This window comes from Crocodylus siamensis, chromosome 8 (assembly GCF_052110815.1).
Source record: "Crocodylus siamensis isolate JL-2025a chromosome 8, ASM5211081v1, whole genome shotgun sequence".
Lineage (NCBI taxonomy): Eukaryota > Metazoa > Chordata > Crocodylia > Crocodylidae > Crocodylus > Crocodylus siamensis.
Genome location: NC_143402.1, coordinates 46,912,481 through 46,931,771, shown reverse-complemented (window position 1 = coordinate 46,931,771; position 19,291 = coordinate 46,912,481). Strand labels below are relative to the sequence as shown.

Genomic DNA, 19,291 nt, shown 5'->3' with positions numbered 1-19,291 from the left:
GGGAAAACCAAGATGACAATTTCAAATGCCCATGGGGAATTTAGACAGAAACTGTGCACAGGAGTTAGATGACTAAGTTCTATTTGCTCCTTTGCAACTGGAAACATGACTCTAAGATTCAGAGCACTGGCAAGAACCAAGCACATATTAATGGGGTTTCCCTCAGATGCCAGAGGCTATTAACTAAATAAAGTCAAGCTGCCAAGATGCAGTGAAAATAAAATACAGAGTTATACTGAATACTGTTTATCTACCAGACTGGGAATTTTCTGCACAATTAGCTTAAGAAGCTTCTCATACTGTGAAATTCTTGATTTGCTAGAGACATCCCAAATGCATGAAATCAACTCTCTCTTTGGGAAACCAATGGATTTCACGGTAGAATACAGAGGATTTCTTCTCTCACCAAGTTCAAACATTGTTGTTGTAAATACACTCTCAAATTCAGATTGAAACGTCACTAGTTTCCCAGAATATTCATACTTTTTTTTTCTTGCAGCTAGATATTTTCTTCTTTGCATCTGGTGCCCCCACATCCTACCACAGTAAGCTGTATGGAAAACGTCTTAAGAATATACATGTGTTGCAGACAAATGAGTGAGAAAATTAATTAAAGCAAAATATTCTGCATGGTGAATAGTCAAACTCTGCAAGTAGTTAAGCAAGAGCTCATGCTTCTGAAGAATGTATTCCTCTTTATCATAACCCCAGTATTTTTTCCCAGCCAATGTGTTTGAGATTTGCCTGTTATATTTTCATATACAGGTGTCATTCTCTCTTCATTGATGAACACCAGTTCTTAATACTTCTCAGGTTACTTTAATGCATTTGCCTTGTTCTTTTACCAACTATTTTCTTGTAGTCCCATTGCTACTACAACAAGGGCTGCCAACCAGAGAAAATATATATTTTTTTTTTACTGACAGTCTGCAAACTTTTTACTGATAACCAAAAACTTTCCCCAACATATTTTAATTAAACGTAAGCCTTCTGCCAGGCACTGAATTGCAGCAACAAGGACAGGGTTCCAATTTAGGGGTTTAATACCAATTTTCTATATCTGGCTCAAGTCCTGACCCAAAAACATGGGAAAACAAATTTTGACTGGGTGTTCTAATGTGAATAAACTTCCCTATTTGCAAGCAATGTTCAACAAAAGCAGGGTTCATTACAGGGGTGGAAAAGGATAAACACAACTTTAGAGAAAACTTGAACCATTAAACATGAAGTGAAACCCAAATCATTAATCGTTTGTTTTATTTTACTGCACAGTGGTTTTACACTGTGCTGCTCTCACCCCCATACTCTGATACCTGTGACCACACCGAGCTCCATGCCACCTCTCCCCACTTCCAGCCCTGAAGCTCCAATCCTGACCACTCCTATGCTCACCCTATCCCACCTGGTGCCTCAGACTGCCCAGGGCCATGTCATCCTGCATGCCTTCAAGGAGAACAGCTGCTAGTCAGAAGTAACAGCACTCCATGGTGAGGTCTGGGGCGGAGGCTACAGAGGTTCCTGTAGGCCACAAAGTCCTGAGAGAACTTTCTGCAGGGTGTCAAGCTGCACTCCTGTTCAGGCCCTTTTCTGCTCCATCTGTCCAGCAACACCTATACTCAGCACGTTCTGCCTCATTTTAATGACTGATCTTCAATCAAACTCACAGCTCAATTTCTGTTTTGTTTTGGGTTTTTTAGGATGTTAAGAACAAGCATTTTTAGCTCCCTCTCCCTCTTTCTAAAGCATCTGTAATTTAAACACAGTTTGCAACCCTGACCACCACAGAAAACATATGCACTCAGATGTGTTAATAAAAAGGGCTACCGTAACCCGGCAGTTTGTCTACTCTCAAACTGTCCATTCGCAAACTGTTCCTTTACTTTAAACACATCTAGCCTCCTTTTTCTGTATAGGAGGAGAGCTTTAAGAGCAATTTGAAGTGAAAGAAGGTAAGAACTTAGCAAATCAAAATTCAGAGGGCAGGCAAAGAAAAAGAAAGAAAGGATGGAGGGATAGGGTGTAACATAGTAAGAGATTAGGCAAATATTTAGGACCAGATTCTTCAATAGAAGAAGTGTGATTCTATTTCACTTGGCTCTCAAAACCTGTTAATACAAAAGTTGGGTGGATCTTTCTCCTTCGATCTGAACAGAGTGAAAGAGAACTATACTTTGATACCTACATCCATTTGAAACCCAACAGATGGAACAGAATTCCCATTCCTTTGAGGCCCCATAGAGCCTTGAAATAGTTGTGTATGTTTTGAAATAGCTTAGCTTAATACATATATGATGCAAAACAAGCCAGCATTCCTACTGGAGTTAACCCTCAAATGCTTTATAAGTGTTCCTATGGCACTTACAAAGCCAATACTTTTAGAGACTGTCAATATGTAGTGAATCACCAACCAAGACCCCTTGACCTCTTACAGAAAAAGTGTACTCCTGGATCGGTTTGTTTTTTTTTCCTTCACTGATCGCTGGCTTTATTTATTCCTGTTAAACAGTACAACGTTGCAATACTTCCGTGTACAACTGTACTGAGGCTATGCAGAATTTGGGCTTGCTCAGCATTCAAAAAAGCGTTTTGAGAGCCTACAAGCATGTCCTGAAAGAGGAGATAACAAGTTCCTTGGAAAAGGATGTACAGTCAACAGAACTGCCAGATTTGGTGACCTAAATTTGTTTCACTTCCTGAACTGTTTGCTGGAAACTGTGACTCTTTTACCCTTTCTGATGATTTCACTGTTTATGTTTCAAAATATGTTTTAGTGATTTACCCTTCTTTAGAATTAGATGCAGCACTTAGAAAGTTATCGCTATGCGCAAGCCAATGTGAAACAGGAACCTAAAGAATGCATAGTTAGCACTAAGCATATTTTAGGATTTTTCACTGCTGTACTAATGTCATCACCCTTATTTAAAATATAAATCCACCAGAAGCTCCCCATTCCCAAACAAGGTGGATGTCTTGGTACTTAAAGGGACCCTACCACTCCAGTAGCTGAGCACTGTGTGGTACATCCTTCTGATAAAAATGGAAATATTTAGTCATATAAATAGGTGAACTGGATCTAGTCAATAAACTGCTAATGCTGGAATTCTAAGGGGATTTTTTTTTCAGTCCCAGAGACACAGAAGTGCTGTGAAAGCAGTTTTATTATTTGGGAAGGGGAAGGGGCAGGGGGTTGCTCTGTAGTACATCTGCTTCCACCCCCAGGCAACACTGCCTAATCTTCCATGAAGTCCTTGGCCAGAACCAGTGACAGCTGCATACAGCTGAGGGTTTAAACATAATTCTGCCTCAGCCCCACAAAAGTCCACATCACTTTAGAGGCCTTAAAATCTCTTCCCAGCAAAACATACACTAACTTCACAAATAACCAGATGCTCAAAAGCAAGCCATGTATTCTAAAAAAAAACTCTGAGATCCCTTACAGCAATTTCTGAGTGTTCAAGCCTGTCTGCAAGCATTGTTGAACAGTGTCCAAAATGTTAATCTCTTGTTTGTAAAAAAATTCACCTATTTCATCTGTTTTAATTTCTCTACAAGCTCCTGCACCATGACTGGTGTCATGTGTAACTAAACAAAGGATTATGAGATTTCTAATTTGCCAAATTTACTATACACATTATATGTCCTAGTTTTTACCTTTACTGAAAGCACTGGGACTAGCTTGTATCACACAACAGGCTCCTGGGGCTCTTTAGAAGCAGTCTTGCCCATTTAGTCTTTGATTACTTTCTGAATTGACACACAGAATAATTTCCACATAGTGCCCTACTCAAGAGACTGAAAATCCAATGTTCCAAAACCAGGACATATAATACTTCAGCCGGAGGCACAGCTGTAAGAGGTGTTCACATAAATCCACTTTTAAAAATGTTTTTCAAACATAAGTAACAGCATGATGCAATCAATTCACAAAGTCTGAGCAATAGGTAGCCCATGCCACGATTCCAGAAGATTATGGAATTTTACTTCAATCCATTGATAAAATTTGTGCAAAACACAAGCTTCTGCCCTACTTGGCTGTCAGCTCATCCTCATCCCATTCATTGCCCTTCTGACATCAGAGATGTGGATCTCTGTAAAAAAGAAATGAAATAACAGAAAAAGCACATTTCCTAAACATAGCTAAATGCAAGAGAGCATCACAAAACAGTAAAATGAAAGTGGGTGGCTTGAGACATGCTGCGTAGGAACAAGTAAGCCTCTTTTTAACTGCAGCCAAAAGTTTGGCTTCAATTATGATCTGGCCCCTAGTTGACTGAAGGTGTTACAAGAAAGGGAAACCAGGTGGATTAGTTAAAAATCAGCCTATTGACAACCTCAGCTGCTGTAAACCTCTTTCTGCATGCATTTAGTCTGAACTGCAGCCTGCAAGCACAGCTTAAGAGAATAAAGTCTCCTGCTTAACAGACAGAGGTTGGTACAAGATAGAACATAGTTACTAACTGTTCCTTCAGTTTTCTTTCAAGACACCTATAAGCAGTTCCCCATTTAGTATTGGATAAGCAGAGGGGCAGTTGGTCATGTTGGATATGCATTGCATCATGCCTATTTATCAGACCCCTATTCTGTAGTCTTCATATCTGATGCATCTTCACCTATAAAGTCTTGGGTACAGAAAAATTAATTGTCAAGCATTTGTGTGTAGTAAATTCAGTCAGGAGCCAGGGTCAGGACAGCTGCCCTGTGTCTGAACAAAGAAATCGTTCAGGTATTCTATGGTGAGGGAGCATTAACAAAGGGTGGCAAATGAACACCTAACCTTGGATTGGAAAAGAGCAAGACAGAATCCTCCACTAAGGGAATGTGAAGAAATCTGAAGGAGACAGAGAAGCTGTGTATTTGGGTGTGTGGTGGGTAAAGGGGAGGAGCAGGGGAAAGGGGAGGGGAGAGGAGAGGCGAGGCATGAGAGAAAGCCATAGGAGTCTTAGCAGGCAAGACAGAAAAAATAACAAAATAGGTAATGTCTTTGCAAGTAGTTAGTGGTTACAAAAAGTTGGTTTAAGGTTACCCTAGACAAGCTACTAAGCACCATCACAATTTCCCTAGTAAAATTTTCAAAGACAACCTACCACGTGACAGTTCAGTAAGTCAACACGATTTGAAGATAAATTAGCTACATTAGCTAGAGGAACCATTTTGCAAATGCATTGTTTTCATTCCAATTACTGCACATCAAGGTGGCCAGACACTGGGATCTGACGGCAAGCTGCTGGAGTTCTGCATTCCTGGCCTAGACCAGTGGTCTTCAAAGTGGGGTGTGCACACCCCCATTGAGGTGCAGGAAGAAAATATTAGAATTTATATTTATATAAATGTACATATATTGGGGGTGCATGCTCAAACATTTTTTACTGATAGGGGTGCACGAATATAAATACACATATATTGGGGATGCATGCTCAAACATTTTTACTGATAGGGGTGCGTGATCAAAAAAGTTTGGAGACCACTGGCCTAGACTATCCCAGTGCCATACATGAAAGGCTGAGTAACAGATTCCTTAGACATTCTTTTCCATTATGCAGTTGAAATGGTTCAGGTGCACTTTCTGCCCTTATCTTCAAAGCTTGCAAATACTGTAACTGCATTCCCCACACTGTGTTTAAACTGGTTGTACATGAGTAGCAACTGTTTATCCAGAAAATGAGACATTCCATTTTCTAATGGTATGTTGTAATGCCACAATTACAAGGTACCTCAGTGTTGAAAGTGGTAGTGAAGGCCTAAGCCAATGAATTCAGGAATAGTTGTTCTGCCAGAAAGCACTTCTGAAATACTGGGATGGAAACTACACCCTTTAGTTATAAGCTATCTTATTTTTCTCCACAAATCAATAACTTGTTCAAACCTAAGCAAAGCTAAAGAACACCCCAAGAAATAAAGGTGATGTCTCTGGTTTTGAAAGAAATTAAGATACCAAAATCAGTTGTGATGGAAAAAGTAAGTGATGCTGTAATACAGTTTACCAAACTTTTGATACCTGGGGCACACTTTTTTCTGTATTAAAACTGGCAGCACACTTCACTTACATACAGAAAGGAGAGCACGGGAAAGCAACAGTGCATGTGCAGTTTGTAGAGGCCCACATCTCCCAGGCTGTGGCATATGCAACTTTCAGCTGCTGCGGAGCGGCAGCAGCACCAGACACCTGAGAGCTGCAGCTCCTGCTCCCTGCCTGCATCCCAGACATGCAGCTGCTCCATGTTCTGTTCTGTACACACTCTGTGCCCCCCGGTTTATAGTTGCCATCTCCATTATGATAGGTGCCCTGTGCTTGCAGGTACTGTCTGCTGTTGGCAAGTACAAAATTGTCTTGTAAAAGTGGTAGAAATGGGTCCCTTTATGTAAATTTGAGTTATGCACTGTTTTCCAGGAACGCATATACAGCATAAAGCAAGGGAAACCTGTAATTGTTATTTCCTACACTTCACACTAGAAGCAAGGCTTGGTATAGGAGAATAAGTGGTGACTTTCTAGCTTCCACTAACTTTTTTTTAAGAACATCCAGGCATGCACCACTCCTTAGTTCAATAAAGCAACCATTTTGTCAGACAGGCCAAATTAACCCATACCGTTCCTAAACACCATTCTGGTTCCCTTCCCTTGCCCAACCTGCTTGCTGCTCTTCTTCCTGTCCTGTCTGCCACTGTGCTGCCTGTCCCGCCCCCCCCGCATCTGCCACATGTCACTGACAGAGAATGCCCTTGCCACAACCATCCCTGCCCAAATACAAGACAGACAGATACTGAACAGCAGTGGACAAAGAACAGCTCTCTATGGAACCCTACTGGACTGGCTCCAAAGGGTTTCATTAGTTGACATCATTATAAACAAGTATCCAGCAAATATTTTGGAAATAAAAACATTTTTCCTCTATGATTAATCCAATATCAAGTACAATGTGTTACACATATGCAAGAGACATTATTGTTGTATGCAGCCAGTGCTGACGAAGTCTGCTCTAGGGAACTGTATAACTGACAATCACGACTGTTTGATAAACTAGGCTTTTCTGACTACCGTGTACATGTCCCTAGCCCTATTCATTCATAAGTGGGAGTGTATGGCAGGGACTGGATTGCTTTACACAGTCTGTTCCTCATAATCTTCTTATAAAGTAACTGCTGCTTGCAACTGTTGAAGATACTAGGCTAGTTTGACCTTTGCTCTGACCCACTACAACAGTTGTTATATGCTTTAATATAACAAATGTAAGGCACATCTAGAAATAAAAAATGCAGGTCTCGCATATAGAAAGGGAGATGATGCATCAGAAAGCAGCACTCCAAATGAGTTTGTAGTTCTTCTGAATGGGACATGTTGCTAAGTGACAAAATCATCTTTTGCCCAACGCATCAGGCACTTACAGGGCAATATGCCTGTGTGAATAGGGAAGTATTCAATTCAGATTCGGATTTGGCGATTCGGAGGACAGCGATTCAATTAGGATCACTGTCCTGAATCAATCTGGCTGAATCAGCTTTGGAAGATTTGGCGCTGAATCAGAGAAATTCAGATCTGCCAGGGAGAGACAGGAACAGCTGGGCAGCTGCAGGTTCTGTGGCTCCTCCAGCTGTGCCTGCCCTTCCCTGGACAGAGGGAGCCACGGGAAAAGCCTCCATGGCTGCCGCAAACAAAACATAAAAAAGTCCGGGCTCTGGGGCCTCCTGGCAGCCTCTCACAAGCCCCAGCCCTGATGGCTCCTCCACCCAGCCCCAGCAGTCTGGGAATGAAAAATAAACAACACAATAAACCACACTCGCTGGCAGTAGCAGTGGCTGTGGGGGTTTTGGGGCCACATGGCAGAGCCCCCCCACACAGCCCCCACACCCCGATTGCTCCCCCACAGCCCTGATCAGCCCCAGTCCCAGCATCCCGGCAATTAAAAATAAAATAAAATTAAAAATAAAAAGCTCCACACTCACCAGCTCTGGCAGTGGCAACTGGGGCCTCTGGGCACTAATGGCAGAGCCCCCCCACCAGCGGAGGGCAGTGAGGAACAGCAGGGATAGCTCCCCTCCCCGGACTGGCACCCACACAGTAGCTGCCCCGGCATGGGTACAGCGTGGCTCGGCAGGGGGCAGTGCAGCCGGCTGACTGCTGGGGCTTTTTTTTTTTTTTAGTGCAGGAGGCTGGGCCAGGCAAGGGATGGGGCCAGGCAGGGCAGCCATGGGGGTTTCTGCCATGGTTCCTCTGGTTGTGACTGCCTCTGCCTCACTGCCACTTGCCCAGCTGAGGCAGGGAAGCCGGGGCCAGGGCCCTGTGTGGGGGCAGCAGGGCACAGCCAGCACTCTCACGCCTGCATTGGTACTGGGAGCTGGAGCTCTGATCTGCTGCCGTTTGTCCAGCCAGGGCACAGGGGGGATGGCGGCACATATGACACAGCATGGTAGCACTGGGAGTGGGAGCTCTGCCTTGCTGCTACCTTCAACCTGAAGCAAGCCACGCCTGCATCCCACCCCAGCTGGACAAGTGGCAGCAGGGCAAAGCCCCCGCTCCTAGCACTGCTGCGCTCACATCCCATACTCCCCTGCCACACTCCCCAAGTAACATGCCCCCACCACCCTGGCTAGACCACTTGTCCCAGCCCCAATCCCTCCCTCCCCCATGCCCCTTCCCTCTCCTAATCCCAACAGATATGCCAGCTGCCTGTTTAGTCTTTGGCTGAATCTCTGAAGCAGCCGAATCTCTTCTGAAGCAATTCGGATGCTTCAAATCAATTTGGAGGTTTTACTTGGTCTCCCAATTCAATATGGAGATTCAGTCCCCAAATCAGGCCAAATCTCCTCCAAATCAAATCAGCTACCAAAGCTTTGCACAGCCCTATAGGACATTATAACCAAGGCTTGAAATTTTACTTGCTGCTTTACTGACTTCTGCCATAGCTAAAGGCAGAAGCGCTGGGGAAAAGACACATCAGTCAGATATGGATGCTCTGTCATCAGCTGCCAGGAATACTGTTCTATCAGGGAGACAGATACCCACAAGACCTCCTTTAGGAGACTCTACATCTGTGACACTAGCAGGAGTATGTAATAGGACTTTTATCAAACTGAAGCCTGACCTTTCTCTTCCACACCTAAAAGAGAAGGAGCTATCTGGCTCTTCCACCAGAGCAGAGTCCCCTGGCTGATTGAGGTGATGGGCCCAGGCAGGTGTTCATACTAAAATCACTCAAGGCAACTACAGGTTCTGGAAGTAAAAGGATCAGTCTGACAGGTTCCTTACACATTAGTTAGTCTTGATACAATAAACAGTTTAGGTTATACAGTGTTTGTATTTCAGAGATAGTAAGATCTGCAAAGGTTCTAGGATCTTCCATACAAGACAGGATAGCCAAGAAGAATACCATTTCATGCTCAGAGAATAGGCTCTTCATTATTGGAGCCCTAGTTGTTGCAGGGAGGAGGAGATTTCTGCCAATCTATTCCATTCCCAGTCTCTGGTTTTGGGTGTTCCTCTTTCTGTGAAGACCAGCAGCTGCCTCTGTCACTTAAGTTTTTCAACCTCCATCAGCCCAAAGTTTCGCTGCTGACGGTATGTTTCTCTGCTGTCTTTCTGAACCCTATCAGTCTTATTAAATTCACAGTAGGCACCTCTACATGCTCATTAATGCACCATAATCACGACGCATTAAGTTTAGTACTTGTAATGACAGGTACTAACTTAATATACTAACTCAATGTGCTGTAACTGGCACTAAAGTGTATTGTCACGACTTTTTGTGACGTTAATGAGCAGGTCGACAATCTACTGTGCATGAACCCTGGTTTTACCCGCCACACTAATTCACACTGTAGTAGAATTAGCCTACAGTGCTCAAAGCACCTTGTGTACACACGGCCTCTACCTGTGAAATCTATGACTACCAGGAACAGCAACGGAACTATTTACAGAAGCAGAAAAGTTCTGCACAAGCAAGCATTTCTCCCATGTGCAATAAGGACACAATACTGTTTCAGTTAACAAAATTATGTACAGATATATGCAACGCATATGCAAAGAAAAAAACCCAAAAAAAACAGGAACATCCCATGTCATTCAAGACTTGCCTTGTCACTACAAATGTGTAAATTTCTTTGGGACACCTAAAAGATAGTTTTCCAGATCCAAAACAGTGCATCAACATTTGGAGTTACAAGAGAATAGTAAATGCCCACAGAAAAGCCAGGAGTAAACAGCAATGCAAAATCCTGCAGCACAACGGAATGGTCCTACCTGCATTTTTCATTAACCTGCTGAACCGATTTTGCATATAAAACAAAGCATAGGAGCCGAAAGACAAGCTGTATTAGTATGAATGGCAACTGCCCTGATCAAATCCAAAACCTCCACCAGCCTGTCTCAGATAGTAAACAACAACTGTAATTTACTATTTACTGAAAGGGATTATCAGACTAATGAAACTCCAGTATGCTGCAACAATAATTATTTAAAGATCAACATCACATTAAAGATTAATTTAAAAATAGGAAATTCAGCAGCCCAACATACTTCGTGTAAGCATCAGTTTCACTTCCTTTTATTTGGACCCCGCCCCAGATACATAAGCATACAAATCTGAGCTGCTCTGTTTCCCCACGTAATCAGAGGCTATCCTAGATTTTGTGGCTCTCTACAATGGAAGTTTGATAGTTCTTAGAGGTCAACAGCCCAAGCTTGACAGGTGCACTATATTCACAGATTTCCCAATTATTATTGGAAAAGACCTCTTTCCCCCAGAGCAACCATTCATAGGCTCCCTTTTCAGAGGGCATTTTCCTATAGGTACCCAGCCAAGCTTACAAGGCCAGAGAAGTGTCTTTATTTGCATATACAATAGGCTCAGAGAAATGGAAAACAGTGTTCTTTACTGGTGAGCTGTATTCTGATGCTATACTACAAATCACAGTAAGTTGTAAATATTTGCTAGAAATGTTCATCATAGGGAACTGCTGAAACAGGCAGTTTTCTACCCTGACAGCCAGTGTACACCTGCAGCATTTATACTACAGAAGTTAAGTCAAATTGAAGGCACATTTAAAACACAGCTCATTTGTTTCCAGTTTCCACCCCTGTGTCCAATTAATCCTTTAATTATTCTTGTGCTTTCTATAACCAGACTGGAAATAAAGAAATAACTTGCTTAAGAGAGGGCAAAGGGAAAGGAAACTGGTAATGGGTTGCAAGCCTTTCACCTTCAGGTGACCAGCCAAAAATGAATTAGGTCAGTGCTAAGTGGCAATACTAACCTTTTAGGGATGCCAGGTAGCTTTCATGAAAGAACTGATGTCCTTTAAGATCTGTACTGAGGCCAAGAAACTACATCAACACATTTACTACCTTGCTGGCAAGCGCACCCTAGGACTGGGAGCGGGGGCAGAGGGAGGCAGCAAGCAGCAGCAGATGAGAAATCACCAAACTTCCAGCCCAATTGTAATAACTGATTTAGATTTCTATTTTGAAAGCTATCTTAGTATGCAGAGGTTAAACACTTAAAATCTGAGATTAAATGGAGCAGAGACAGCAACATTTGCTGACCACCTCACTGAAATGTGCCTGACTAAGGAAAGTCAGCTTGTAAAGAAATAACGCTCTCGTATTCCAACTCAGTGAAAAATAATCTCATGTTTCAGCCCTCCTTGTGTAGAAGTTCATTAAACAGGCTTGGACCATGCATTGAGAAATTTAGAAGTGGACAAGGGTTTGATTTTTAAAGGGTGCAAGACGCACATTTATTCAAGAACCCAAAACAGACTCCTCATCTGATTGATGATACTAACATCTCCTTTGGGAAAAGACTAAACATGAGATGCTGTCTCACTCCAGAAGAAAGATGTGCATATAAAAGTCCCATAAGGGAAGCTAGCTGTCTCATAACCATGGATCCAAGTTTCCCTGTTCTGCAATCATATTCATCCTCAGTGGGGTTTCATTTGCTGTGGAAAAACACAAATTTTCTCATTTAAAGGAGAAAAACACAGACTTCCTCTTTAAAGGAGAAAACCACAGGAAACTGCAGGTTTCCCCTTGCAAGCTGGCAGCTTTCTAACCTTTAAGGAGCTGCTTGGAGCTGTAGGGAGCAGAAGGGTGATTGCATACATGTGTGCACACATGTGGCTGCATACAGCCAGACAGGGTGGTGGGAACAGCCCCAGCAGCTGCATGCAGGTACATCTATGGGGGACAGGAGTTGGAGGACCAGAGCTTGTAGACTGTTGGGGGCAGAGGGAGGGGAGGTGGCCTGCTGGCGCTGGGAGAAGGTGTCCAGGCACTGAGGATGTGGCAGGGCAGGGGTCTGAGGCAGTGCTCAGTGCCACCTGCGAGCCAACCTCCGCACTGTTGCCAGCTGGGCCCACCCAGAGGCACCTCCCCCTCCAGCAGGTGAAGGGGGAGACCTCTGGGGGCAGCGTGAAGCTGTGTGGCTGGGCCAGTGATACCACGGGCCAATCCCTCTGCTCCCAGAGGCAGAGGCGAGGCAACCCAAAGATGCTGCAGAGGGTGCAGGCTGTGGACAGGCTGCCTGGCACAGTGTGGGAGCCCCAGCCCTGGGCAGAGGGTGCCACAGGTGTCCCCTCCTCCCTCTAGCCCACATCAGGATTAGACTTGTTCTACCAGCACCCATGCGAGTCAGAGCCATTGCAGCCACCACACTCTGGCCCAGGTGGGACAGGGTATGGAGCTCCTCAATGCCCACAGCATGGCTGGGCCAGGGCCATGCTCCACTTCACGCTGCTTCTGTGTAGCAGAGCACTGGTCCTCCCCACCACACTGCAGGCCCATCCCCAGCCCTAGCCAATGGCACAGATCAGTGTGTGGTATCCCAGGTGCTGCCTGTGATTCCACAAGTTGCGCTGCATGCACCTCATGCTGGAGGCTATCCCCACTGTGTCTCCACAGACAACCATCCTGTGAGTCTACATGGGTCCAGGCAGTATGTGGGCAGCTGGGGGCCCCCTCCAGAAAGGCTGGAGAGGCAGGGGGGCTGCAAGTCAGGCATGAGGGGCACCAGCAGAGCCCGGGGCCTGCAGGTTGGGGGTGAGGGGCACTGGCATAAGCAAGGCACCAGCATATCAGGGTTGCTCAGCACCACAAAACAGTGGAGTGGGACAGCTGCACCTGGATCCATGTCCTGGTGACTGAGGGGGCAGGGCGAGCTCTGATTTTCTAGGATTAAAAGAAACCCAAACTCAAATGACAAAATACATAGGTATTTAGAATTTGTTTTATTTTAATGACTGAGGCACTAGTAGGCTTCCAAATTGCTTTAATGTTTTATTGATATATTTACAAATTTATGTTCGACTGATACCTATATAAATAGTGGTGTTTCATTTTAATTGCAGAAAAATGCAGATTTTGGTATTTTTAATTACAGACTTTGGGGGTTAATAAGAGAACTTGCAATTTTTAAACTGAGAAAACCAGGATGCATACTCATAAGCTTAACTTAAGGGTCACCATTATAATAATTTGCTTCATTTAGGATAAAGTCTTTAACTCTTCCTACACAAAGTTTTGCTAAGGAAAGCTGTGGCATCTACAGTTCTATAACAACTTTAAATATTTCAAAGGTGTGGAGGGAGGAAAGTATTCAATGTTCATGCCACCCACTGAGAATTATGTGGCTATCTAGACAAGAAGAGCTAGGAAGGGAAAGTTTCTAACCTATCCTTGCTACAACTTCCTCTGGCATCATACAGCCTAGAAAAGAATGATGAAAATGTTAACAACAGAAGGGGGAAAAATACAACTAGAAGCCAACTTGCAGACCTACAAAGAAAACGGTAACAGCCCAAACTGCATTTTCAAGACACAAGGAATAGAATTCTTCAAAAAAAAGGACCCAAATACAAAAGAAACTATCAACTCTCTCAAAGTTGCAGTGATTTCCACTGCCACTGGCACCTCCACAGAGGGTTTAACATGCTCTCAAGGGTGCAGAAAGACCAGAAATTCAGCTTCTTCAAAAAGATACCCTGAAGTCATAAAAACCTTAAGTCCATCCAGAACAGATGCTAACAATTCCCTTGCTTCATCACCATTGGACAAGTTACTAGGAACATGGTCATCTTGTCAGTTACTACTTTTCTTAACAATTTTCATTAAAACAAAATAACCCAGTCATTTACCTGTTTTAAAAGCTGCATAAATACAGGCAGCATGTACACATAACCTACTGACTAGGTGCATGTTACAGAAAATATTGTACTGCTTTTAGAGAGAAATGTTGTTAAACAAGCATGTGTTTAACACCGTATGCTGTTTACTCACAGTGGCAGTGGTAAAACTAATTATCCACACAAACAAAATCTACCTTGTCAAAACAAAACCACACATATGGCTACATAGTTAGCTCTGAACATGTTCTTAATCAATCTGCAAACACTGGTTCAAATTAACCTGATAACAATCACAGTGCTGACCCAAGAAAACCTTCCTGGAAGATTTAGCAGAGGATAAAGATCAGGTCCTTGGAGGGTCTGTATTAGTAAACCAGCACAAGTTCATGGAGTACCATCACTGCAACCTGCAGGTACTCACCAGTTCACAGCACTTCCATGAAAGCATCACTGCTGAGGTTTCAATGAACTGCTGCACCTCATTCAAGTCCACAGTTATTTTTAAAGAATGTTGCTTTTCTTGAAGTTGGCACTGGTGCCTAAAAGTCTTGCCCTGTCTGGTAAGAAGCTCTGCTCTTTTCTGGGTGAGGATGGGGTCACAGCAGTCCACATACTTGCCATCTCCAGATGGCATTACTCTAATTCACGATCTCTGAGCTCAATTACAAAAACTATGCTAAGGCCTCAACCAGTGCCAACAACAGCTGTCGGCCTTCTCCTGAGTTTAAGTCACAGGGTACAAACACATCGGGGTTGTGCTCTAGCTCCTCCACCAGCCCCCAGGCTGCTTCAGAGGCCAGTTTAAGGTCACCGTGATAGTCGCCAGAGAAATGAAAGGACGGCACTGCACTGCCGCCGAGACCACATCCCCCCGGCACAAACCACTAGACTCCAGGGGCCCGCGAGATGGGAATAAGGCACTCGGCTGAAAGCAGCGTCTAGAAGAGAGGAACTGGACCCAGAGGCTCAGCACGGTCAAGGAGCCCTACTTGCGCTGCGCCACAACCAGGGGTGCTCACAGCAGCCTCCCCCCCCGACCCCACAGGGGCGCCGCTGTCCTGTCCCCGGAGCGAAGGCGCCGCAGGCTCCCTGGAGCCGCCCGGCCTCCGCACCGGCCCCCTGCGGGCAGCAGCGCGCACCCGCACACGTGCTCTGGGAGCCCCTTCCCGCTCACCCCAGGCGCCGCCCCGCTCACGCGTCGGACCGCAGCCGCGCCGCGCACAGCCGCCCTCGCGCGGGCTCCCGGGCCGCGAGTCCTGCCCGCCGCCGCCGCCTCCCGCAGGGAGCTCGGGACGGCCCTGCCGAGCAGCGCTACAAAGCACAGGGCAGGGCGGGCCGGGACCCACCCACGCACCCCAGCCGCAGCCGTTACCTGCCTCCCCGAGCTGGGGCCCGGCCGGGGCCGGGGCCGGCGGGGAGCGCCCCCCTGGCGGCTGGCGGCGGCCGCCCCGCGATGCTCCCCCTGTGGCCGGGCGACACCTCCCGCGCCGGGGACGGGGCGGCTCATGTGACCGACGCGTCCGCCTCCATCGGCAGCGCTACCACCGCCCCGGTGGAGATTCTGCGCCTGCGCACCTCCCTGTTCCCTCTGGCAGGGCCTGGCGCAGGCGCGGGGCGCGCTCCGAAGCCGCCGCTCCGCCATCTTGGGCGCGGGCAGCCTGCTCCGACCGCCAAGCCCAGCCCAGCTCGCGGCGCTGCCCTGCCCCTTTCAGGTGGAGCGAGGCGCGAGCGCCGCCGCCTTGGAAGGGGACGGAGGCGTCGGCGGGGCGGCTCTTCTGCGGGGCGAGGGGCGGCCTGGCTGTGGCGCACCCAGGCCCTTGGCAAGAAGGGGTGGGGGCGGCTCCGCCTGGGTAGCGAGGGGATGAGAAAGGCCCGGGGAGGTGATCAGGAGCCTGGAAGCCGAGTGACTCCCTCGGCGCGGTTTGACTACAAACGCATAACGTGAAAAAGAAAGAAGCCAGACGTAACAGCAACATGCGTCTTCTACACAAGAAACACAACATCATTCCCAGAGGCTAAACATCTACGATCCTCTGACCGCTACACGCGCTTCAGATACGCTTCACAGCTTTGCAGGAGAACGCCGGAGAAACTTAGAAATCACCTGCTGACCACCTCGACTTGCATTTCCACTGACTGGCTTTCTTACGTACTTTCTGGCCTCCGTCTGCTTTGCTGTGCCATCCAGGAGGAGCACAGACTATCTGTCTGCTCACACTTCCTCAGCCCCACGAAGGGTGTTTGTACCCAACAGCTTGCAAAGAAGATTTTTTCCAACCATTTGAGTTGGTCTAATAAAAGATATCAGGTTTACCCAAAGAACCTTGTCTGACTACAAATGCTGCTGTTGGTTTTAAAATGGAGGAATCGAGGGTGAATCCACCCTCACCCAGAGTCTCCAAATAGAAATCCAGACTTAAACTGTCCCAAGCTGCTGGGGGCTTCCTGAGTTCTTCACAACAGAAGAATTATCCTAGTATTCCATAGTGGGAAAAAAAAGCAAAAGCTCAGAGCTGGCATTTTCTGAAGGGGACCTCAAATATAAAAGAAAGGTTGGGGCGCACTGCCCTACATGAAAACACACGCAGGGGACAGGAATTCTCTCAGCAATGACGTTTAAGCCACAATCAATCCATTAGAATCTTAAGTGGGGCCTGATCATCCCTATCCAAACTTGTTAGTCTCCTTGGGAGCCCCACTGATCTCAGGAGTCTTTCAGGATGGAAGGAGAGGGATTCTGCACGGACCTGCTGTTTCAGCAGCAGCTCCATCCCAGACTACTAACAGCCTGTATGTGGGATATCAGGTCACTCACTCCCAAATGCAGCAGCTTTGGGGTAGGACTCAGTAGCAGTTTAATAGCAAACATCAATACTGATGTGGAGAAGTGCATTGGCGATACATAAGGGGTGCATGTGGATCCACGCACACCCGCTGAGACTGGCCGTGCACTCTGAGATTGGCTGCTGCCAACACTGCTGGGAGTGCCTCTGGGCAGTTGCCACTCACCACTCCTCACCCCACCCCCCTTGCTGCCAACACCACCAGCAGTGTCTGCGGGTGGTCACTGATTGCTGCAGCTAGCAGCATCTGCGAGTGGTCAGTGGTCACTCACCCCCCCCTTGCCACCAACACTGCTGTGACTGCCTGCAGAAGCTCCCCCCTCGCTGCTGACACTGCCACTGCCTACAGGTGGTCGCCGTGCCCCCCCAGCCTTGCAAAGCATGTGATGTTCATGGAGCAGTGAATGAAAAAGGATACCAGAGCCAACTGAAACAGCAAGGGGATCTGAAGCAGGTATAACTGAATTACCAGAATGGGAACTCAGCCCAGACAGCAAAGTGAGTAACTCCAGTCTCACATAAAGCCTCAGGGGAGGAGCAGTTTTGACTAGACTTTCAGAATATTACACTAAAATCTGCCAGCACCTGAGGAAGTGGATCATTTAGGCAAGTACATGTGAGAGCCTGTATGATCTTGTGTTTGAAACAAAAGGTGGAAGTCATGAGATCTGGGGTTTATCCCCAGCTGTGCCTCTGGCTTGTTAGGAGAATTTGGCTAAGTCACTTAAGTAACTGCTCTGTGCCTCATTTCCCAAATAGAGACTACAATACCCAATGGAGGAGAAGAGCCTGTAATGTGTCCTAAGAGGTTTGGAAGTAAAATGCTAAAGCAGAACAAAGTATTGATGTATAAACTGAAACATGCATCTTGAACCAATAGAAGACCTTATGTGATCTTACTAACCTCAGAGAGTAGAATACAATACCATTAACATGAAAGGTAATTCTAAAATGATCTCTGCTGGGAACAAAGGGATTACCCTGTATGTTCCCGACATTAAGTATTGCCTTTTTGAGGATTCGTACAAGGAGACAGACACAACATGGAAAGGGGATGGCACAAGTCAAAATGAAGATGCTTCAGCAGAGTTGTTTGTAGCGTGGTTTCAGGACTGAAGTAACAGGGAAGCTGCAGGCCAGCATGGAGGAGCATTGACAGAACTGTGTATGATGGCTTACAAGGATCCTAAATGTGGGATTCTTATTGCTTCCTAATCCTTTGAATTCTCCATTTTATAAGAAGCTTGGCTCCTCTGTTCAGGCTTATGCTCCTATCTCCTAAAGACAAAAATATTTAGGGGAAAATATAATCTTCTGTGCCTGGTTTATAGAACTCTGATGTCACCACCTTGTGGTTTGGGTTAGAATTACTGTGCTCTCTAGAATAAGCAGGCGAATCATTCAACTAGATGCTCTACAGTAAATCAAAAGTATACAATGACTCCCTGTTCAGTGCTTCAAATTACTGCATGTTCTTTGCTATAGCCTGCTGTTAGTAGCTATTGAGGTGCCTTGGGGGGGTCCTTAGAATGAGAATTCGGCTTAGAACAGCAAGGCACCTCATGATATATGATACCATCTGATGGTTGAGAGATACCCCTGTCAAGCACATCCCAGCCCCCCCTCCCCACACACACAAAGACAACTGCTCAAAACCACTGGCCAGAAGCAAAACCAAGAGGATGGAGTGAAATCCTCCCACACGTGCCATTAAAAGATAAAAACTTATAAAGTCTGTGACTTTTTCCCATCTCAGCAACTGTACACTGCATACTAAAACCACTGTCTCAGAAAGTCTTGCCACCTTACAGCTTTGCACTGATGCAGTTACCATGTGCAAGGTGTTACCTCTCTTCCCATCATACCATGACGTTAGAACATCTTAACCACCTATGCCAACATAGGATGCATGACCGATTGCATGTCTTAGACTGTGTCAACATATACCAACCATTTATCTGTAGCTATTATAGGGGGTAGAGGTATCGGATCAGTATCAATATAAAGAAAATTGTATGAGAAAGTAGCCCACTGGGAATAATAATTTGGCTGATAAATGCCTGTGCATGCACACAGCCACAGCGCAGCACTCAGGCAGTGAGGGGCAAAGCCCAGCAGCATGGAGAGCTGCCTCCAACTGGTAGGTCTGCCATGTGGGGAGAGAAAGGAGGAGGGAAGGGGGGGGGCAGATCAACATCCCCTCCCATGAGGGAGGGAGGGGGCAGGCACTGCCCAGCCAGGGCGGGGTGGGACAGAGCCACAGTTCGTGGGAGGGGCCTGGGGGGGCTCTGTCCACTGCTTGCACCCCTGGAGGGCATGAAGGAGGGTGTG

At 46.1% G+C, this 19,291-nt stretch overlaps 1 protein-coding gene across 3 annotated transcripts in view; it reads right to left on the bottom strand.

Moving 5' to 3' along the window:
- Nucleotides 1–16,423, bottom strand: part of LOC149858420 (H(+)/Cl(-) exchange transporter 5) — an 88,319-nt gene extending 71,896 nt beyond the window's left edge. The window contains exon 1 of one of the 3 annotated variants that reach the window (XM_090059915.1): nucleotides 15,490–16,423. The gene's annotated coding sequence lies outside the window, so the exon portion shown is untranslated. The remainder of the gene's footprint in view (nucleotides 1–15,489) is intronic. The other 2 variants (XM_090059912.1, XM_090059913.1) reach the window with 2 other exon arrangements.
- Nucleotides 16,424–19,291: the final 2,868 nt, after the last annotated feature.